This window comes from Caretta caretta, chromosome 4 (genome assembly GCF_965140235.1).
Source record: "Caretta caretta isolate rCarCar2 chromosome 4, rCarCar1.hap1, whole genome shotgun sequence".
NCBI lineage: Eukaryota > Metazoa > Chordata > Testudines > Cheloniidae > Caretta > Caretta caretta.
The window spans coordinates 99,396,734-99,420,578 of NC_134209.1; the positions used below are offsets into that span (position 1 = coordinate 99,396,734).

The 23,845-nt window shown below is 40.6% G+C and overlaps 1 protein-coding gene across 6 annotated transcripts in view; it reads right to left on the minus strand.

The window, feature by feature from the left end:
• Nucleotides 1-23,208, minus strand: part of CRACD (capping protein inhibiting regulator of actin dynamics) — a 221,009-nt gene extending 197,801 nt beyond the window's left edge. For 4 of the 6 annotated variants that reach the window (XM_048848211.2, XM_048848210.2, XM_048848209.2 and 1 more), the window contains exon 1: nucleotides 22,929-23,207. The gene's annotated coding sequence lies outside the window, so the exon portion shown is untranslated. Of the gene's footprint in view, nucleotides 1-22,928 lie in introns of all 6 variants that reach the window. The other 2 variants (XM_075127893.1, XM_075127894.1) reach the window with 2 other exon arrangements.
• Between the last annotated feature and the right edge of the window lie 637 nt (nucleotides 23,209-23,845).

Sequence of the window (23,845 nt, forward strand, 5' to 3'; positions counted from 1 at the left end):
TGATCACTGAACAGTACTTCTAAGTTTACAAAAGGTAGTAGCAACTGTTATCTGGACTGACTAAACTCTTTGGCCTTCACTCTGTTTATTAGCCCAAGACAAAGGTTATGATCAGCTTAAAAGGAAAACACCTTCATATGACTGAACAGAAATTTTCATTACATTTTCAAAAAACAAAAAGCTACACTGAACAAAATAGGTGGTGAAACAACAAAGGTACATTGCTGAAAGATCAAAAACAAACAATACTAATTTTTTTGACCCTTTCATTTCTCCCTTTCCGTCCTCATTTTTCTCCTCCCTTCTCTTCATCATGGTTCCTAAAAGTTATTAAAAGTGTTTCAAGTTGATAGACAAACTATGGAACCTTGGCTTTTGAAGGTCCCTGAAAATAAAAGAAGGGACTTCGTTTTTTAGTTTCATGTGATCTTGAGTTTGGTCCTGCAAACTAACAGTGATGAGTTCCAGCTGCATGCTATTTCAGTGTGTATGCAGTGTTGCATTTTGAAACAGGTACCATGAAAGTAAAGAATTTCAGGAGCAGTCAGAGGTTTCAGTTCTGGAGTATCTGATATGTTACGGGGCTCATTAAATAATATACAAAAGATATACTTTAACACAGCAGTAACATACTTCAAGAACTGCAGTTATACATACTAGTATCTATTACAGAAGAGATATGTGGCGTTGGTAGTTATACCATACAAGGTACCAAAAATAAATGGAAACAATATAACTTTGTGCCTCCTCATGTACTTACACAACTAAGAGCATGCCCACACTACAAATGAGGCGTGCTCTTAACTTACCCAGCAGTTCCTAAAAAAGTAGTATATTTCCTTAAAAGAACAGTATATTTAGCCACTTAATTTAGATAGAAAAAATCCACAGAATCTATGGAATGTGCTTATTAGAGCTTGCATAGGGCCAAACCAAAATACTTGTATGTAAAAGCATCAAATCAAAATCTTTGAATAATTTTTCAAAGTCGTGACATTAAAATTACTAATGAAATAATTAACAGAAAAAAATTACTTGGAAGAAAAACCTGCAGAGGTCAGCACACTGTAATGTAATTTAAACACATATAAAGTAAAGAGAAATGATTAGGCAAATATAAGCCCAGGAAATGCTAAATTACCTAGCACAACAAAAACAATAAGTTACCCCTTTTAATATTATACACATTAGTTATCTGGAATAAGGCTTCATTCAAGTGCACAACCTATACTGCTGGAGACTCCTACCTGAAAGAGAGCATTTTTTCTTTCCTTCCCTCCACCTCCCCCACTTTTTTTTGGCAAATTACATTCAATTGGATTTGAACACCTCTCACACTGTAGTGTCATATCACATTCCAGAGTGATTTATCTTGCTGTATGTAACCTGTGTAGCACAAAAGGCACTTCCAACACAGATTGCTTTCTGGCTTTAAAAATTGTCAATCCCAGTTGAAAAACAGCCAAACTGAACTGACTACAGGGAAGGCGGGGGACAGGTGTGGAGGAGATAGCTCACCTTCTGGAAGTGCAGGGTCACAGAATTATTGCCAAGTTCTGTAGTTCATCACATCTTGCCTATAATGTATATAGTAAATCACCAAAGAAAAAAACGGTCTTGTATCACTAATAATAGTCTACAATGCCAATTACGAGCTGTGCTCATTTTCAGGGCTGGCTCACCAAGCCATTTCAGGCTGCTGAGATTGTGTGACTGCTTTTTTGTTGCATATTGCTGTTGTCTTGTTATAATTTTGTCTTCTGATATCGCATCATTGTATTAAATCACTTATATATGCAATGTATCTTGTAGTAATGGTTCTACACATGCAAAAAAACCCCAAACAAAACAGTATTTTTCCACGCTATTAAGTACATCATAGTCCCAGAAGAGAATTTATACCTGTTTTAGGGCTCAGTTCTTTTTCACTGAAGTCAGTGGGAGTTTTGCCATTGATTTTAATGGGCACAGGATTAGGAGAGGGATCCACAAAGGGACTTAGGCACTGCAATGCTGAGCATCATGGTGCCTAAATGTTAGGCACCTAGATAATCACAGGAATAACACAGTGTGATTGACAACGCAGAGTTAGGTGCCTAGGCTCCTTATACAATGAATGGGAAGAGAGAGGCACCTACAAACATGACTCACAAAAGTCAGCATGGCAGGTGGAGAGTTGCCTTAGTTAGCTAACAGGAGATGCCAACAAGAGGGAGATGAACTAAGCTCTGCCCCCTTCTTGGAAATAGGTGCCTAAGTCTTCTTAGTACTCCACAAATGGGTGCCTGATGCCCGCAATCAGATGGCTTAGGCACCTCAGGTGTTTCTTGCAGCAATGAGTTAGGTATCTGCCTTGCTCCACAAAAAAGAGCAGCAGCAGGAGAAGGTGGTAGTTGTAGGTAAATGCCTTAATCTAGCACTGTAAAGAAGCCAGCTCTTAGACTGAATGAGAAGAAAATTAAATTACAGATGCTCTTATTTTCAAAGATGGCTTTGACTGCCATCTTCAAGTGGATGGTTTACACATCTGCTTCACTACTGAGGCATTCTCCACCTTCATCCAATCTAGAATCTCAGCAAGTTTTTCTGACTTCTCGTTGTGGAGGTGCAGTCATCATCTCAAATTCAACATGAACATAACTGATCTCTTCAGCTTCCACTCTACACCCTTCCACCCTCTTCCCCATTTATCACAGTGAATGCCACCACCATCCTCTTGTTCACTCAGGACAGTAATTTGAGTATCAACTTTAAACCACCATGTTTAAAAGTTGTCACTTCTAACACAGCATCTATAAGATCAGGCCTTTCCTCTCTGTCTACGAAACCAAAAAACTCTTGTCTAAGCCCTCATTATTTCATACCTTGACTGTTGTAACTTGCTCCTTTCTTGCCTATCACAATGGGCCCTCAACCTCAATTGGTACCTTTGGGTGCTTCCAAAATATAAATATTGTTCCAACTCTGAAAACTAAAACTTTAACACAGAGCTGATGCAACTCATCTGATGAGGCCCTATGGAATATATAAAGATGTTCAGCCTATCATCTGGTGGTATGTAATGTTTAAACAAAATGTATGAGAGACTATAGAACAAAAGAGCTAGAGAGGATGGGAGCTGAATAATGAACTGAGGAGTTTATGGCCTTTCCAGTGTTCTATGAGAGAACTTTCTATGAACTGATAATCTGAATTAAAGTGCTTTAGAAATTACTAATTTTTAAAATTAAATGACTCTATTCTATGATTGGACTCAAATCCCCAAATGCTCTGGAAATTAACTTCACATAAAAAATATAAAATGTGAAAATGAGTCAACACTTGCATTATACAAAAAACAAATTTCTGAAAAGGAAAACAAACCCCCCAGAAACCTTAACTATAGTTAGGAAGCTCTCACTGCTTTTACTGAGTTACAAAGCTTCTATCACCCTCAATGTTCAATATCATCATAACAAACCCTCTTTTCCCCACGCTATAAATTCTGGGACCATAACAGGGGCAACTTGTACAAAAACTTGTTAATATTTATACCAGATTAGATTGGCAAGTATTATCATTTTTTGCAATATAGATAAAGACATGCTTGGCAGTAAATATAGCATTCTTTGTAACCGTATTACCTTTTGAACATTACAAGGACCATCTAGTCATATAATATGCCTTGGAAAATTCTATTCATCCACGATTCTATTCATTCTATTGCCTGGAGACAGTAATTGTTGCTTACGACCATGATAATAAATGAAAAAATTAATTCTTTTACTTATCCATCAAAGGATGGATGACCAGATTTTGACCATGGGTTTGCGAATTTTAATAGTGATTTTGCAAGGCTCTCAAAAATGTATTGCTCTTATAAAATATATTTTATTATGTTTTATTACAGATTACTGGATAATTTTCTTATTTTACATGACTGGCAATCTGCCAATGATCTGTTCCTCTCTGTGTTGCTTCAGAAGTACTTCAGACTAGTTAATTAGCAGCGGATTATTAAATCACATCCAGTTGGAACAATTGTCACAGTGGAGCAAGCTTTAGCAATACTTAGCTAACACAGGAACAAAACAATTAAATTAAAAAGAAAAAGGCAACTCTTGAATATGGATTTTAACTTAGCCTTAATGTATTGATTTTTTATTATCAAAGAATATCAGGTCAAGACACTGTAATTAAACTAATCACTTAGCCCTTTTCTACATGAAAAGTTGCACAGGTTTAATTTAAATTGGCTTTTAAAACAATGTGTTTAAACCAGTAATAAAAAGGTGTGTGAACACTTGTTTTAAGAATGGCTTAATTTGGTTTAATTTAAGTCAGTCAGGAATCAAACTAAACTAAACTGTAATAACCCTGATTTAAACAGAAATTTATTGTCTACATAGACTTTTAACTAATTCAGTTTAAAAACCACACCTCAAGTAAAACCAATGCATTTTTTTATGCAGCCAAACTCTGAGAATCAAAACCTGGGTGCCAGACAGTCTAAAGTAGGAAAAAGAATGATTTGGGTTTTATTTTATTGTTATATTTTCTGGAGGTATTTATTTTTTGAAGTGGGAGAGATAGCATATCAGATTATAAAATAATTTGTATTTTGGGTATTCATTTTCAGGGATATTGAAAGCTTTATATGGTGAAAGAATGATTACCACCTCCTCCTGGAAATAGTATACAAGTCATTCCAGAATAGACAATGTTCATTAAGTATATCAGTTATATTTTCAGCAATTGGAGAAAAAAAAAAGCCAAAAAGACTAGCATCAAAAATGTCCCCTTCAAATTTTACTATTAGCTCCTGGGGTAAAATAGGGGGGAACATGCTTAAGTATGAAAGACACTCAGATGAAGGAAACAACTAGGAACTTTTGTTTGAGCCAGTGAATCTATCACAAATGAAGCACTGTTTCATCTCTTAGAATGCACAAATTCTCGCCAAGAAGTCCATTGCTACCAGCAAACCCACAACTCAGAATTAGCAAAGCCATTAAGAACCCACATCTTTAATGATGACAGAAGTTCTTGCTGCAAGTCAAAGCAAAGAAAAAGGGTAAAAATGACAAGTGATTTTTAAAATTTGTGTATAAAAGCACTCCAGCTTCTCTGATTTAGTACTATCGTTTTGGATTTCCTAACATGGCACAATTCTCTCCTCCAATCCAAACGTCAGTATTCCCCATCTGCTCTCCCCTTGTCCACAAATCACTGATTGATGTCAATGGGAGATCTGCACACGGAGGGACAGCAAAATACGGAGGTGGAGTACTACTGTGCAGAACATAGTTTGCACACAGTTTTGTGTAATGTCCGCTTTCATTCGGTCAGGTCGTGAACAGAGTGACGAGATACATGTATTTCATAAATACAGAGTATGCTCACATTCCAGAAAGTCAGTGGTGAATTTTTTTTAAAGTGCTATGAAATATGTTATAATTGCCAATCACAAACAATTTTTCCTGAAGTTGGGTTTCCATTCGAGAAGAAACAGTTTGCTATATTGAAGTACTGAATACTGACACACACATAAGTGACAAAGCAGTCTCTAATGATTCAGAAAGCTAAGTGCTGATAAGAGATATACTCTTATCATGAAGACAGAGCAACAGCAGCTGTCTCCAGAATTGCAATTGACACAATTGCACGGATCACCTAGCTGGTGCCAGGCCAGCATTATCCCTATCAACAAAGATGAGTAATATTGAGCACTTTAGATAGACAATCTCCTGTGCCCTTTGTTCTAGAATCTCAGACCTAATCTTTTTTGGGAGGGATGGGAGGGCATAGTGAGGGAAAAGGGAAAGTATGCATTGTTATGCACAGATTAGACCACTATATATTCTGGCAAAGGAGAGGTCTTCCATTTAAATTGCTCTAGTCAGACAATTTATGATAAAGGTTACACTACTGAGGTTGAAATCCTGGTCCGATTGAAGTCTATGGGAGTTTGCCACTGACTTCAATGGAGCCAGAATTTCACCCTAGATGAGGAGCAGAGGATCAAAATCTTAAAGAACCATAACCTTGTATCTTCTCACTCACCAGAGTGAGAACTTTCCTTGCATCTTCAGCATAGAAAAGCGTTGAAACTGATGACTGTCATCGCACTGCCTATAAATATTAGTATATTTTGCCAGGGAAAATGCTTATATTCTGTTCCTTATTTTGCATAGTGGCAGCAAGTGGCATGACATCAATCCTAAATTAAACTGTTCATAGTTTAAAAGACAGAATCCAATATAGACAGAATAGGCATAGTGCAGACAAACCATCTGCTACAGCTAGGAAACAAAGAGAAAAGGAAAATATGAGCACATATAACGTACTGACATTTCATTTTTTATGGAATTTGTATATATTTATCAGAAGAGATCCTCATCTGTACACAAAATATAAGCAGGTTTTAGAAATACAGACACCAAAGAGGATGCTTTTTATGTGCCATGAAGCAATAAATATCCTGGCTGACACTCAGATTATTCACAGAAAATGACGCTCAAGTGTGCCTTTATTAGGTAGTCCATTGCATGTTATCTCACAAATCATCGGATACTACAGAAGGCATACCTTTGTCTGAAACATCACCACACTGAATGGAAAATGACCTTGATGTCCTTCAGACATGAAAACACAGTACTAAAGACTCATTGTAATTGATTGTATGCATCTGAAATCTGTCACAGTATGTAGAATATTAAATAGAGACAAAGTTAATATATTCCTTGCAGGCATTAGAATGTCTCTCTATAAATTCTATTATCTATAGCAAAACACTCTTCCATCCAATTGTTATTTGATATACTGTATGAAAGTTATGATAATCAATACATTGTGAAGCACTTGAAGCTATGGAACTATTCTATTTTTTGCTGCAATGTAGAACCCTACCCCGCCCCCCAACTTAAGCTACTAGCGTAGTTGAAATTTAAGCAATAATAGGCAATTTCTTGGTTATTACCAGACAGATGATAAATTAAAGTAGCTAGATTTGCCTTAGGCCCTAAACATGCATTAGAAAACTAGTTTTCAGAGTAGTTTCATAGAAAATATTTTGTTGCTTTAGAAGAAAATTAAATCCTCTTTAATGGTGTGAATATTTCATTCTATGAAATAGTTTGCATTTTGTTTTTTCCTTCATTCTATAAATTGCTAAAAAGGCACATAGAAAAGATTTGTACAAATATAGAGAAAAAGAAAATTGACTCGAAGCTTATTTACACAGAGGTGTGTTTCCATGGCTGTGGCAGTCTGTAAATTACATTTACTTACCAGATCACTGTAAGCGGCCTACATGTAAATGAGAACCATGGCCAATACGTCTCCCCTAGAAACTATTTTAATATCAACCCATCAAAAAATACCTAGGCACATGTACACAAAAACAATACAAAATGTTGGATTAACCAGTCCATGGAGTGGATTTGGGAGCATTTGGTGGTCATTAGTTCTCTTCAAGGATGTCAGCTAAGGACAAGGTTTTAGCCAGTCAAAATGTGGGACTTAGAAAAGCAAGCTTAGAAACTTTTCTTTCTGGTAACCAATTACAATTGGCAAATTACATACGAATAAAATATTCAGAGCTGTGCTATTACAGGCTGATGCTCTGTTTGCTAATGAGTGGTTTTTAAATTACCAATTGGTAAGTGACTGTGGGAAGTCATAGCTCTGCTATCCCACGGAAAAAACAAGATTAGTGCAATATGTGGTGGACAATTTTTAATTATATCTGCTTGTAGTTTTGTAGATAAGTAGTGCTGCTGAAGGAGACCCGATTGTATGTGAGTAAAAACATATGACAGGCCTTAGCAAAGTTTCAGGCAGTTCCTAATTAGAAATACATGTTTTAGCACAAGTCACAAAAACACAGATGCAGCAAAACACACACAGTGGGATACAGAATGCTAGGCTAAGGTGAAAGGAACATATGAATATGACAAGAAATCTAGTAAAAAAAAAAAAGCAGTGAAGTGCTTCCCTTTTTTCTTTTATAAACTACATAGAACATTTTACAGCAACGAAAAAGATCAAACAAATCAATGCAATGAAGACGTTCATATCTAACCGCAACTTCTCTGTAAAGAGAAGCTTAAGGACAGAGTCACATATCCTTCATATTTCCTCTCCAACCCTTTTATAGAACCCTACTACACTCATTAATTGGCCAAGAATAGCTTGTTTGCTGTGATGTAGGTAGAGTTGCCAACTTTCTAATAGCACAAAACTGAACACCCCTACCCCACCACGCTCTGCCCCACCCCTTCCCCTGAGGCCCTCCCCCTGCCCGCCCTTCTCCAAGGCCCCGCCCCCACTCCCTCCATCCCCCCTCCCTCCGTCGCTCACTCTCCCCAACCCTCACTCACTTTCACTGGGCTGGGGCAGCGGGTTGGGGTGAGGGCTCCAGCTGGGGTTAGGGGCTCTGGGCTGGGGCTGGCGGTTGGGGTGTGTGTGGGAGTGCGGGCTCCAGGAAGAGTCTCCGGGCTGGGGCAAGGGGTTGGGCTGTGGGAGGGGGTGTGGAGTCCAAGCTACACTTACTGCAGCTCCCAGGAAGCGGCCACCAGGTCCCTGTGGCCCCATAGCCACATGGGTGTCCAGGGAGGCTCTGCACATGCCCTCGCACCCGCAGGCACCACCCCTGCAGCTCCCATTGGTTGTGGTTCCTGGCCAATGGGAGCTGCGGAGCTGGCATTGGGGCAAGGGCAACCCACGGAGCCTCCCTGGCTGCCCATGTGCCTAGGGGCCACAGGGACCTGGAGGCCGCTTCCGGGAGCCCTGCGGAGCTAGGGCAGGCAGGGAGCCTGCCTTAGCCCCAGGCCTCTGCTGCACCGCCAACCGGACCTCCCAGGGTCCCTTTTTGACCAGGTGTTCTGGTCGAAAACTGGACACCTGGCAACTCTAGATGTAGGTGGGTTTTGTTTTGTTCGTAAAACAATAGAAACCTACTTGTGTACCTAGAGTACAAATCTAATCATAACTAGACATTTACAATCCTGCCATCCTACCCTCAGACTAAATCCCAATTGACTTGCTATGGACATCCTGCCATAGTAATATTCTACATTTGTAGCCAACGTGGCCATCCTTGGAAAATTTCCCATTGAGATTGTAGGACTGGCTCCTAAAGTTTGCTTTGATAGGATGTCTATTGCAGCTGAATAACTTGTTCTACTACAGACTATGAAACTTCAGAGTATCCAGTCCATATTGTGCTAAGATCACAAGCCATACAGCTGAGGGTGGTTGGGAAAGCAACCTTTCTGCCACCCCTAATCCCAGGGCTATCCAGGGGCTAATTTGGCTTCTAGCACAAGTCATTAAAGCAGCCTTGAGGCTGCTCTAAATTGTGTCTGGCTGCACCAACACCCTTCACCCCCACCCCCACCCCCAGGAGCTGTTCTGGCAACCAGAGTTCCCTAGAGTAGTGCTCCAATCATGCCCTGACAAACTCCCTATACCAGAAGAATCCTCTGGAAGGTGGCTAAGAACAAGGGAACAGTATCTGGTCCAGTGAGTTAAAATTTAGGTTTATGCACTATGCTCATTTTATTGTTTGTATTTCTGGTCAAAGGACAAAATGAGAGAGATCCCCTCCTTCCCTCCAAACTGCCAGGCAATTATTTGGTTCAAACACAGGGAAGACTATAAATGAGAACAGGGACGAAATGGAAGGTGACCCACAGCCTAACTCCTACATAATCCTTAATTGGGGATTCAGAACCTGAGGGGGGGAATCCCAAATACCCTCCCTTTATGCGAGGATGAGGGGGAAGATAGGGATAATAATCTGCATGAGATTTAAGCCATCTGCTGCCCCAAAATCAAAACTGATACCAGTAGCCTCATGTGTCTTGTGCTTGACTTTACCCCAATAGCATGCCCCACTACCCACGGACTGTGACAATTTATCATGGTTTATTTTTTAATTCCAGCATTGTTAACCTACCCCCAACTAACAAGACACTCTCCAGGCTTCTGTGAGGAACATAAAAACCCACTAGACATCAGTCACCCAAGTTGAGAAGGAAAATCCCTTCCTAGCTCCCAAAAGGCAATCGGGCTAGGCTCACAGCACACCTGGTGTACGTCCACACTGTGATAAATGACCCGTGGCTGAACTAGGTTAGTTGACTCGGGCTAGCAGGACTACAAAATTGCAGTGTAGATGTTCAGACTCAGACTGGAGTATGAATTCTGGGATCCCAGAAATGGGGAGGGTCCCAGAGCCCGGGCTCCAGCCCAAACTGGAACATCTACACTGCAGTTTTATAGCCCCTCAGCCTAAGCCGCACGAGACCGAGTCAGCTGACAGGGGCCAGCCGCAGGTATTTTACTGCAGTGTAGACATCTCTCTGGAGAGCTGGCCAGGCAACTACAAAAACAAAGAAAGTTGAGAGTGGTGGGAGCACTCTGTGGAAGCTGACCCCTTGACCAGGCACTTTTTATCCCTCAGAAGGGGAGACACAGGAACCAGTTGACTGGTTACAGTCACAGCCTAGAGGTGATGCCTAGCCACTCCCATTAGCCCTGAACATGCTTTCCGCATACACCTGGGAAAGTGGGAAGTGTGGGGCAAGCAGAGACTCAGGGTTATAATTCCCTGGCAGTTCAACCAACCTCCTCTCCCCCGACATCTTCCTCTCAGCTGGGCGTGGTGGCGGGAGGAAAGACATTATACAGAAGCTGCAATATTTTACACCAGTATCACCTGCTGCAGGGAATTCAGCAGAATTATCTCACCTACAGGCCAAATATATACACAATAAGTTATAGGAAGAGGTGATTGCAGCATAAAGAGCTCCTGAGACATTCGGATTTCTTTCTTTGGAAGAGGATTAACGGGTCAGGTATAGAAGCAGGAAGGTGGCATTAAGATAAATAAGAAATGGGCAGGCACACTGGGCCAGATGGTCTTTTTCCTTTCTTAAGATTTCTTATATTCTGAATTTTATTAGCATTCAGCAAGGATTATTCACAAGTAACCCTTTGCTTGCAAATGCTCCAATAAAGTATGCAGCATGGATGTTGCAGTTTTCCATTTCAGAAAAACAGAACAGCACATTTGTTAAAAACAAATCCCATTGAAAAGAGGGTCACAGTTTGGAAGCAAACCAAACTGTTTGTAGAAGGGATCAGAGAAAAGCTATACCAACCAGTTAGCCATTTGCCTGTATACTGGTGCAAAGTCATCCTCGTTCTAACTCCTCTGAAGTCAAGAGTTAGGGATGAATTTAGACCCCAAATACAGATAACTGCAACACTGTGAGCTATCTATCCACTGCTTTATACACAATAGTTGATTAGTAATGTTATAATTCTCTAAAGTCTATGAAATTAAACAAAACACCAAAACATTAAGAAACTGTGCAGATTAAAACATTATTGAAAAATGTTGGAGGGTGGCTTTCTGAAGGGTGATTTTTGAACTTCAAAAGCAGGAAACATCTCACTTTTACAGATACCAAACTTACCAGCTTCACTAAGTTACAGGATGTCAACATATGCTGCAATCATTCTGTATTAGATTGATCTAAATCATGCATTGACAGGTTTTGGAGCATCCATCAGTCTTGCAAACTAGAGGTGAGATATTAAAAATGAGAGTAATGGGCACAAATAATTAATTGCTCAAAAATACAGAGCTGATGTCCGCATGATCTCTAAGGCTGACAAGAACTGAGACAGGAGAAATTCTATTAATTGTGCATTGTAACCACAAGTGAATGAGTCCAAAGCAGCACATACTGAAGTCAAGCAGATAACCATTGGGGTGATCAAATACCATTAAGAAAAGGAGTACTTGTGGCACCTTAGAGATTAACCAATTTATTTGAGCATGAGCTTTCGTGAGCTACAGCTCACTTCATCGGATGCATACCGTGGAAACTGCAGCAGACTTTATATATACACAGAGAATATGAAACAATACCTCCTCCCACCCCACTGTCCTGCTGGGGTGGGAAGGAGGTATTGTTTCATATTCTCTGTGTATATATAAAGTCTGCTGCAGTTTTCACGGTATGCATCCGATGAAGTGAGCTGTAGCTCACGAAAGCTCATGCTCAAATAAATTGGTTAGTCTCTAAGGTGCCAAAAGTACTCCTTTTCTTTTTGCGAATACAGACTAACACGGCTGTTACTCTGAAACCTGTCAAATACCATTAGTGATCTTTCTAAAACAATTATTGAAGCATGTGTACTCTCTCATGCTACCATTTGCAGGACTATGAGTGCAGGAAGAAGGATGATGCTATCAATATCTTTCAACCCTCTGACAAGAAAGAGTCTCAAATTTCAGTCCAGACAAACACCAAGGCCTTCTCAGTTCCAAAGGAGAGGTAAAGTATGTGTGTTCACTATAACAATAGTGTGAGAGTATTGTTTTAGTTTATTTTTGGTGTTTTTTAAATACAAAGTTAGTGGAAAACTCTTACAGGAGTTCTGAGGAAGCAACAGCTTGGGACAGTTGCCAATACCCCCCAAAAATGTGCTGTGATTTGAAGCTGTTAACATTGCACACCACACACCTGATCCAAACCCATAAAGGAAAGAAATGAAAATGTATGCCACCTAACAGTACATACCTTCTTCTCCGCTACCCACAAACACACTCTTTACCATTACTACAACTACCATACACCACAGGCTATGTATCGCAATGTTCTGCCTTTCCCTTTACACACACACCCCCATATAAAACTCTCTTCTCCCAACAGTATTAGTTGTGGATGTTTGGGGTAGTACAGTGTTAGGCTGGAAAAGTGTGGTTTGGTAAAGGAGTAATGGAAAGCTGGCATCCCTAGGGAAGACAGGGGACGGAGTTACAGATGAAGTGTATTGTCTGTGGTGTACGCTACTTGGTTGGTAATTAAAGTCCGTGGAAGTTTTACCTAAATTAGAACTGGGCTCTAAATCTGGTAAGAAATTCTCAGCACTAGAATCCTTGCAAAGTTACAGTTGAACCTCAGAGTAATGGACACCTTGGGAATGAAGGTTGTCCACAACTCTGAAATGGTCCGTAACTCTGAACAAGATGTTACGGATTTCAGCCATGGTGGAGGGTTAGACTCCAGGTGGGTGGGGGGTTGGAGCTTCTGTCCCAAGGGGCTGCCAGCGCTCCCAACATGGGGCTCAGGGCTTCTGCCCCCTGGGAGCACCAGGGCTCAGGGCTTTAGACTGGGGGGAAACGCTGGGGCTTGGGGCTTTAGCCCCACAGCTCGACTCCAGGTTTCAGCCTCATGGGGGCGCCGGCCCAGGCTCAGGGCTTCCGCTACAGGGGGAGCACTGGGAATGAAATTGGTGCTCCCTACTTAGCTAAAGCTCTGATAACCCCCGCGGGGCTGAAGCTGGGAATGGAGCCGCAGGGCTGAAGCCTCAAGCCCCAGCTCTCCCCCCGGTCTAAAGCCCTGAGCCCTGGTGTTCCTGAGGGTCAGAAATTCTCAGCCCCACATACCACCCGGAACCGTGACACTCCCTCCATGCAGCTGCAGCCCCAACCCCCCCATGGCTGAAGCATTGAGCCCCAGGGCTAAAGCCCTGAGGCAGTACAGTATTTGCTAGTTTGTTTTTTGTTTGTTTGGTCTCCTCTGCTGCCTGATTGATGACTTCCGGGGTGTCCATTTGTCCAGTAAGTCCGTAACTCTAATGTTCGCATCTTTGAGGTTCTACTTTAGTAATTACAGTAGACATGAGAGAACCTGAAAAAGTTTGGGGTGAGGGTAGGAGGGGAAAAGAAGTTACAGAACACATTTACCAAAGTGAAATATTTTTCCTTCTATTCCATACTGGAAGAAACTATTTATCACTCTAAAAGGATTTTAATTATGAACCTATAACCTTCTAACATTTCTAAATTATTAATTTTAGGTTCTCACCTCTCTAACTTACACACCATTAACAACTTGGAATCGGAAAACTATTGAATAATTTCCCTTAATAATCATTCCATCTCCCCCTCCACATCAGAGCAATAAAACCAAGATAAGCTAAAAAAATCCAACAACTTTCCCTTCTGTCTATGGGCCTCATCCAACTCCCGCATCTTCACGGAGAGCTGTCAGAAATTAGAATACCATCTGAACCAGAAATTAGTACTTTAAAAATACCAGAAAAGTTGTCAAATTAAATATTGATATCTGTAAAGAGTACATATTTTAAATGGTTAAGGCACTTCAGCCTGCGGTACAAATCCTGAATTACCCAAGTCAATGAAATTCAGGAGGTGGACAGGAAAACAAGGCTAGAAATAAGCAACAGCTATATGAAAAACTAAGGATACCCAATGAAAAAGACTGTTTTACCTTTTTAATTAATTTAACTATGGAACAATTTGACCCAAGCCAACTGAGAAACTGGTTACCCATGGTTTAAAACCAGTATAACTCACCAATAGCAGTTGGTCCAATACAAGATATTACTTCTCCCACCTTGCCTCTCTGTACAGTACACACATATAGACGCTTTATGTAAATATATTACACACAAAAAACTATATTAAAGAATATGAAAGGTGCAAAGTCAAGCACTTTAAAATTTGGAAATGTCAGAATAAAGGCTGCCTGCCTTTCCAATCTTAATTTCGCCCCTTTGGGTGTATGCATTATGAGACCATCTTTAATTACATGATTTGCCACAGGACCCCTGCCTCATTCTCTGCACACCAAATGGATAGCTATTTGTGATGATTGCCACTTGTAGGGCATCACCTACTGGTCAGGGGGTTAGGCCCTTTGAAATGCAGGATGGGGAGGGATTGTAAGGGGAGCCCAGAGTTTCCTGCTCCACCAGGCTCTGGCCTTGGGCTCTGAGGCCTTAAGGCTGCTATCCCAGGCCACTTCCTGTACCCCTGTATTGTCCAAAGTTCGCAATCTGTGGGAAGAACGTGTGAACTGCTTGGCGCCTCCTTGTGGCTAGCATAGTGTGTCAGCTCTCTCTCTCTCTCAGGGGGGGCAGCAGCTGCCCCCTCCTGTGACTTGGCCATCTGGCCAGGTCACTTCCAAACCTCTCCTCCCCTTCTGGGATAATCCATAAAGAAAACAAGGGGAATTAATACAAACAGAGATAGTATGAGAAGGCGGAAATGCCTCCTTCTCAGGGTATATCAGAAGCAGGTCAGTCAGTCCTTGGGGAAGGACCTTCGGACAGTTGTTGTTGGGAGAGATCCTACCTTCCCTCAGGAGCTGCGAGTTATAAGTCTGCTCTCTACCCTAGTCTACCCGCAAGTGAGATGTTCTGCTTCCTTTTAACTCCTCCTCCAGTCTGTGCAGCTCTTGCAGGGATGGAGTTGGCTGAGTCCAGAGCTGCTCCTTAACCCCTTGCTGCCCACTATGGAATCTGTATACTTCACCACACTGTTCAGAGTCGTTTCCTCCACATTCTTCACTATGGCCCTAGGCCTTATTTACTGCACACTATTCAAACTCTGTTGTGAATACAGAATTATTTATTTCCTCGTGGGTTTTTTAGTGGCACTCATCCTTATAGTACTTGGGTGCTTCACAGATAGTTATTAATTTATTTATGCAACAGTCCTATGAGATGAAGGGATTGCTATTATCCCCATTTTACAGATGGGGAGCTGAGGCACAGAGAAGTTAAAGACAAAGATGTCCACTAAATTTGGATGTCCAGTTTGAGCTAACTGGAACCTGATTTTTTCAGGGTACTTAGCATTATACAGAATTGTGTCTGTTCAAAGCACATCTCCCATTGACTTCAGTTGCAGCTGTGAGCACTCAGCGCTTCTGCAAATCAGACCCCAGGGTCTCAGGTCAGGCACCCAGAAAGTGAAGAACATATACATAGCAACCACCTGTGAACAGTTTGTTTTAAGTGCATTGCCTAGTATCATTCAGGAACTCTGCAGCTGAGATAGGGATAGAATCCAGGATAGCTTTCAATTGTCTTAACTAGGAGACCCTTTTTTCTCTTCTCCCTGCCTCATTCAAGACACATCTTCCAATCTCTGCAACAAATGAGGCAGGTTCCCTACAGACAATAGTCTTGTTTACGATGCAATCCTGATTCCACCCTGAGAGCGGGTTCATCTTGTGCACTGAAGGAGGCAGGAAAATAGTATGTGATCATGTAATTTAAGACTGTATCATAATGCATATGCACAAGGGGTGAATTAAGGTTGCAATGCACAGACAATCTTAATACTCACACTTCATAACTTTTGAGTGTTTGACTGTGTATCCTTAATAATGTTCTTTTAACAGTTTTTGTTGGTAGTTAATTCCTAGGTTTAAAAACAAAACAAACAAAAACCCTATGGAAAAAACAGCAATCCCATCACCTGGCATCACACTGACACCCACATGGTCATTAGCATGGTTGGAACCTTTAGATCTCTAACACAGATCTCTGTCACAGTAATTGATAACAATAGTATGTTTTCATCCTCTATGTGGACCAGCTCTAGAAGGGGATGAGGTACAGTTTGCCAGTGGGTTTCACAGATATTTGCTGAAATCTTGGTCCCATTCTGGGCTCCAGAACGGAGCATACTCTAGTGGGCATGCTCTAGTGAGCACAAACTCTTCTTGTCCATCCTGATCTCAACCCTTTCTGTCTCATACCTTCTAACCTGTCCCTCTTCCTCAATGCTGATTATTTGTCCCATTCTCCTTGCTTACCCAGTCCTAGTCTGCGTTCCTCAGGCTTCTCATCCCAGTCCCAGTCCCCAACTCCAGGCTTTGCTGTCCAAATCCTAATGTCCCTGCTGACTTCGAGCCTCTCAGAGTCCCCACTTGGAACCAGGTTCTCCTCTTCCAGCACCTTGTCCAATGTCTCTTTCTGCCCAGTGGCTCCCAGCTCCAGTCACAGCCCAGTAATTCCTAGCCCTGGTCTCCTTGTTATATCAGTCCACATCTCTTCATCTGATCTGTTTACCACCCTACCCAGCCAACTGGCTCTCCGCCTCCCCCCACTCCTCCAATTTCCCTCATTAACTCCCACTGGCAGTCTCCTCACACACAGTTCCAACTCCTGCTGTCCTTGTCCAACTAGTCACAACCCACCCGCTCCCACAGCTTTCGGTCTCCTTACCCAGATAATCCCAGTCTCATCAGAATCCCTGTCTCAATCTATTACGTTCTCTCCCCTGGTCCAGCTTTTGTCCACTCTGCATTCAAATCAGATGAATTCCTTCTCCATCCTGTCAACAGGGGGTCACAGAGCACAGAATGGTTAGGCTCCCTGCTCTCAGTTCCCGTGCCCAGTCCTAACTTGGTCCAGAGTGGCTGGGAACAGCCATTACAGGGAAAGTATTTCTGATCCCCTATAGCCCAGGGCTGGAGCACACTCAGTTGTCTGTGGCGATGGCACATGGACAGTCCTGTCACATACAGGAGCTGTGAGGATATGGAACATGCTCACTGACTCTCGAGAATAGTATAGGCACAGTCTGGTCAGCACTAGGATCTGCAAGAGGCTTGAGCATGCTCAGTGTGGATGGAATCTTCAGAGATGTTAGCTGCTAAAGCCAAAGAAATTTCTGTGCATGTGTGAACTGCAATTTTTTGAAGGTTTATAATTTGGACAATTTTTAGACAATTTTTCACAGAAGTGGCAAAATACATATCCCTGACAAAGAGGCCACTCCCTGCCAAATTTCAAGACTCTGAACCAAAGCATGGAGGCACCAGAACATTTTAAATAAAAGATCAAGATTTTATTTTTTTTTAGTATAGACAAATGAAGAAGTTTTCCCATATGTTCTCAGAAATGGCCAAACTACTGAAAACTGACTTATAACAGGAAGCGTCACAAAACCTTAAAAAGTGATGTTACCAATCCCACCTATATCATACACAACAGACAACAGATATATACACGCATGTGTGTGTACTGTATATTTATATAGATTTTTATCCATTGTAAACCAGGATTTTTCTATCTAATATTTGGGTCAAATTGTTCCATACTTCAATTGATTAGTACTTTTCATTTTTTGTACTAAAGAGTTTCCCATGTGGCTTTACTGAAGGTCACAGAGAAAGAACTGCATGCTGCTTTATTTAAAAGAAAAGGATTTCTTTGAACAAGTTAAGAAGTCAATATCCTGTGTAGCAGCGGTTCTCAACCGGTGGTCTGCAGCCCCCAGGGGGTCCACGAATCCCTTCAGGGGGCCGTGGAGTCCTGCCGCTGAAACCCGATGCCTCAAGCAGGGCATGGGAGAAGCCAGGAGCGGTGCAGGGCTGAAACCCCAAGCTGTTTCTCCCCCATCCCCCTGCTAAAACCAGGAACGGTGCAGGACTGAAACCCCAAACTCCCCTCCCCCAACCCCCTTTGAAGCCAGGCGCGAGGGCTGAAACCCTGATGTAGGCTGAAACCTTGAGCCCATGGGCAGTGTTGAGGGGGCACAAGCATGTTGCCCCCACAAACGGCAGTGCCTTACCCAGAGTGGGGCAGTCCTGGGTTTTGATTACATTTCTCCTAACTTTTCTCCTAAATTTTAAAGTTTTGACAACCATAATCTCTCACATACAACATCCTGCTATGGGAGGTTCACTGTAAAGCCCTAGCTTGAGCTGTTATATTAAGCTGCTTGAGTCTGACTGCTGACATTCAAAAATATGCTGAGTAATAAGACACATTCAAGCAGGTCAGCATATAATTTTTGCACAACTTGTGTTTTTTCACACACACAAACACTAATGGTATTGAGAACCTTTATTCATGTGGACTGTGTTTTCATACACTTTTTCTAACTGCAGTAAAAAGTTATAGATATAAATATTAAAATTATATATGTAGCTATTTCAAAGCTTTTATGGGAAAGTGATTTAATTGATTTTACTACCTAAAACTGTAATAAGTACAGTTGATAAAAGTCACTATAGCCATATTTTAGAGGCAAACTTTAGCTGCATCAATCAGTACTGTGAACAATCAACTGAAAACTACAAATATAATTTCTCAACTTCTCTCAAGTTCTGTCTATAATTTCCTGTATCTCTGTGTATATAGGAAAGAAAATATGAATAAATTTAAATGGTATGTTATATTTGTGCAATTGTATTAATATATTAATCATTTTTGCATAATGTCTCAAGCAAATTTAATAGGTCACTTATCCATGGTGATATGCAATAGCAACTTTATGTCTGCGATCACACCAGCCTTAATTAACCCACCACTAATGTAGTGAAATATAGGTTTTTGAATGGCATTAATTTAAAAGGAGTCTGCTGTATGTAAAATTTCTTTATCATACGTCATCAATGTAGATATCAATGCTGAGGTAAGAATGTCAGCTTCTGACCAGACAAAATTTGGGTTTTTTAAACAAAAGAATCATTTCATATGTAATGGAGAGAGTCTCTGTGAAATTTCTTTCAGGGAGGGATATTCACGGCTGTTTGAAATCAACATTACAATACACAGTTTCTTATAAAGATGGATTTCACCCAGGGTTCTGGAACAATTTTTATAGTGGGGGTGCTGAGAGTCATTGAATCAACTGTAAACCCTGTATATAATGGAAACCACTTCAAGCAAGGGCAGCACCCCTAGTTCCAGCACCTATGATTTCACAGAATCTCAGTGGGAAAATGCACTTTTCAGCAGTCACCAATGTAGTCAAAAATGGGATAACAGAATACATTTGAGCAGTCCAGTGCAGCCAACAGCAGCAGTGACTGTGTTAACACCACAATTTCACGTGCTCTATTACGATTCTACTCAAAGGAGATAAATTTTGCTCTGAAATACATCCTGTGTAACCCCATTGAATCCAGTTCAATTGTATGGGATGCGTGCTATTGCAAAATTTGTCCCAGGTGTTTAGACTATCTCAGCATTTATATCTGTGCATCTACATTGTTCTGAGCTCTTTGATCTCCAAAGATTCACAGTGTACTCTTCCTAGAATACCACTGCTTGTGAGCTCTTTGAAACTATTATTCAGCACTGTATGTATAAATTTTGCCTTTGAAAAACCTAAAGATTCCTGGATTGATCTTATGTGTGTTTGTGGGGGGGGGGAGGGGGATGCCAAAACCCCTTGAATACATACACAGTAAACTATTCAAATATGAATAATTCAAAAGGTGGAAAAAAACTTGTTTCTTGAACTAGTTCATGAAAAGATGTGGATGCAGTCATTTAAGTATATGCTGTCTCTATAAAAATAATGTATACGGTTCTTATACTTCGTTTAAATGTGAAAACTATGACATTCCTCTTTTTATGTCCTCTTTTTATTCTTATTCCATTCATCTATGATGTTTGTTGTAAAACATTTTTTATTGATGCACACATTGAAAGATCCCAAAGCACAACTGATACCCAAAATACTTCATCAAAATTTTCAAGGATTGACTGAGGCACCTGGCAAAGGTATAGAACAGTGACCTAAGGCAAAACAAGAGAAGCCTCTGAAAGTCACTATTCTTATTTGCAGCAATCAAAATTCTGAATGAATCTAAAATGTGTCATTTTTTGACAAATATCCACAACTAAATTCATATGTAAAACAATGGTCCCTTTTAAAAACAAAACCAGTTTATTATGCATAGCAACACTAATATTTTAATTACCAACTTATAACTTGTTATTTGCACAAGGGTGATTTGAATGAGATTAATTTAGTAGTAAATGACGCAAACTTACTTTATTTATTAACAACTCAACATTACAATAACTTTTATTAAAGACATTTAACAACCTGTATAACTTCATAAATCAGTACAGTAAAATACGTAAAGATTCAATTTTAAAATATTTGTAATGTTTTCTTTAACATGAGAATATTGTAGAAGCATTAATAATTCATACAAATAGCGAGCGCTATTCCATTACCATTTGCTGCCAGTGTTATTTAAAAAATTATACAGCATACAAAGTATACAAATATGCTCACATCTGAAAAGAAATTTACTAAAATGTAAATTTGTCTTGTTTGCAAAAAATACTGCATATTTACATTCATGGTAGATGGCCCTTTGAACGTGGGCTTAATTAAAAAAGGATGTGCTGAGACAGTAACTTAGACGGTAAGTAACAACAAATAGTAGGAATCTGTTTGGTAAGTACCATATTTACTAGTATCCATTTTTAGACTCTTCATAGCTTTCTTTAAAATCTTGACATATGTAAGTATAGCTTGCTTATTGTTTCCACACACTTCACAGATACAGTCCTGTATTTTAAACTCATTGTTATAATGAAATGCAGGACCAAGAAAGAGCCTTTGATTGAACAGGTTTAACAATGAAAGAGTTGGATTTAACAAATATTTTGCTTAAATTCCTGAACTGGATTAAAACTCTCAGTGAGTTATATGTATAACTGATACACATTGGATATATATAAGAAATTTAATTTTCTTCATTAAATAAGCTTGTATTAATGTTAGTTTCTGTTGCCTAATTTAATGTTCAGAAATAGCTAAATGATTTGATACCCTACAAAAAGTATATCTAGCATTATTTGGTAGTGATAATTTCTACATTTTAATTACTAAACGTTAAGTGAAATTCAGCTATGACCACTATTATTTTTAGTCTAATTAAATAAATGGCACTAGGTCCCCAAAATGCACACAATACCAACGTAAGACAACTGCTACCTATTTTTATACTAATACACTGCTTATGAAGCATACATTGATCAAGCTGATGACTAAATTAATAGAAAATTAGCTACAGAGTATTTATTATACGCCATTAGTGGTGAATGGCACTTAGCACAGAAAAGGGTAACTCCCCCCCCCCCCCACACACACACCTACTAGCAGATCAGTTTCAGTGCCATTATTGTCAAGCACATTAAATTTTCAGGATGCATGGTGTGGTTTCTAAGTTTTCTTTAACCCCTTGAACTGTGTTTTTACAATTAGGCATTTTGTATTTAAAAAGCCAGAGCTGAAACATTAATAAAAATATTCTGCAAACATCTACAAACCAAACATTTTTATTCTTCTGTTGTGACTCTTAATATTAGCAAAATTGGTCAAAATAAAATGACAACATTCACTGGAGATCTATTAACATTACAAGGCAACAATTTGCATGGGTGGCTCATTTGCCCCCTCTCCCCCCCTACAGAATGAGAAATGATCAAACTGAAGAAATTGTGTAAGAAAACAGACGAAAACCAATTTTACATCCAAGACATCTTAATCTCTAGTTTACCTATTCCAGTTCTTAGGGGAAAGGTAAAAACTAGAAACCATGTATTGTATATTTTAACCATGAAAACCAGCAGATTTCATAACTCATTACAAGATGATGTCAGAGGTTCATGATAAATGGCTTAGAGGAGATTAAACAAAGCAATGTAGCTCTTGAAGGTGATAATGTGGAACAAAAGTCATGTTTCTGAGACCTCTTGCTTTTCAGCAAAGGAAAATGAATACAGGATTCTTCTGGGAAATGCTAACAAAGGAAAATATAGAAGAAATTTAAAAGAGCCAATCCAGCTATTAAATTCTCAGAAGGCAACAAAGTAGCACCTTCAATGAACACTCACAGGCATTCCTAATATTTGTATTTAACAAAAAGACAGTTTTACAGCAGGAGAAACTGCTTACATGCCCCTTTTTCTGATCTATTCATTGTGCATCCAACTGCTCCTAGTGTACATAATATTCACACTTTCTTTCATTGCTATTAATGGGGAAATATCACAGGTAGCAAAACTGATGCTAATCCCAGGCTCACAACAAACAATCGCACACATGTAGTTTAATAATCTTTAAGGGAAGACTAGCCGTGCCTAACAATAGAAAACAGCCCAGAACGTCAAATAGCCCTGACAAGCAGGAATCGCTGAGTAGAGGCAAAGGGATGCTAACGAGTGAGAGAGGCAAGGTCAGGATGCGAGGAAGCATAGTACAGCGCTACAGCTTTCCGGGGGGGAGGGACGGGGACCTAACTGCAGCCATTTACACTGAAACAACATTTGTTAGGGAAGCAGGGGCGTCCTACCTCTTTCCCTCCGCCGTTTGGTGAGCAGCGATGGAGTGCGCAGTGGTTTCCTTTGGCGATGGATGCAACAGCAGCAGCTGCCCAGCCTCCCTCTTAAGCAGCCTCCATTGCTCTCCCCGCGGCTGCCACACCATGGCAATGCAAGCTCAGTCACTCCGGTGATCACATGCTCCCTGCAACCCACCAGCCCCACGCTGGGTAGCAAGAGAAGGCACGCTCCCGCTGCCTTGCCAAATGGGAGTGTTTGGGTAAAAGTTGGATCCTGCCGAATTGTATTGCCTTAATAGAGAACGGCTCCTACTGGGGAAAAAAGGTAAAAACTGGATTCTACCTGGATCCCGATGATATTTGTACCCAAGCCCCCAAATTCCATTGCTTAAACAGGTTTCAGAGTAGCACCCGTGTTAGTCTGTATTCGCAAAAAGAAAAGGAGGACTTGTGGCACCTTAGAGACTCACCAATTTACTTGAGCATGCTCAAATAAATTGGATGCATCCGATGAAGTGAGCTGTAGCTCACGAAAGCTTATGCTCAAATAAATTCGTTAGTCTCTAAGGTGCCAGGATGCATCCGATGAAGTGAGCTGTAGCTGCCATTTCAATGAGCATTTGTCTCTTTTCTATTATCATAAGTATCTTCATCTTCCCTACAGTGACTCATGGTCATGCTGCCTGAGTCAGTGTTCAGAGTAACAGCCGTGTTAGTCTGTATTCACAAAAAGAAAAGGAGGACTTGTGGCACCTTAGAGACTAACCAATTTATGTGAGCATAAGCTTGCTCAAAGAGAACCTCAGAGAACCTCCCCCAGCCCCAACCTAGCCCAGCCCCCAACCTGCCACAGTTGGGGCCGACCCCCGGCCCCAGCAATGGCCTGGGCATCCCAACCCGGCCCCAACCGTGGCTTGGCCCCAGCTGCA